This window comes from Orycteropus afer, unplaced genomic scaffold (genome assembly GCF_000298275.1).
Source record: "Orycteropus afer afer isolate SDZICR_OR568_19922 unplaced genomic scaffold, OryAfe1.0 scaffold00312, whole genome shotgun sequence".
Lineage (NCBI taxonomy): Eukaryota > Metazoa > Chordata > Mammalia > Tubulidentata > Orycteropodidae > Orycteropus > Orycteropus afer.
This window is the reverse complement of record NW_006921899.1, coordinates 37,916-38,367: the sequence shown is the minus strand read 5'-3', so window position 1 is coordinate 38,367 and position 452 is coordinate 37,916.

Below are 452 nucleotides of genomic sequence, written 5' to 3'. Positions count from 1 at the left end.
GTCTGGTTAGCAGGCAAGTGACTTAGCCACTATGCTACCAGAGCTCCTTGGTAAAGTAGAGGGTCAGAGAAAAAGGAAGACCCACAAAGAGATACACAGACACTGTGGCTGCAACAATGGACTTAAACGTGGCAACAGTTGTGAGCATGGTGCAGGACCAGGCAGGGTTTCGTTCTGTTGTTCATAGGGTCACTGTGGTGGTTAAGTGTGTGTCAACTTGGCTGGGCCTGGCTGAGTGGCTGGGCAGCTGGATGTAGTATTCCCATGAGGAGACTGGTAATCAACTCCACGGTGGAATCTACTGTGAGCAGCTGAGTAGCTGCCTTAGGGATGTGGTCTGCTTCCTGTATATAAGGAGAGGCCTTGGGGAACGCTCTCTAACTTATGGTACATTTGAACCCCGCATGTACCAGTGTCATTGTTCAATAGCCTGCCATGCTATGCTGACCTTG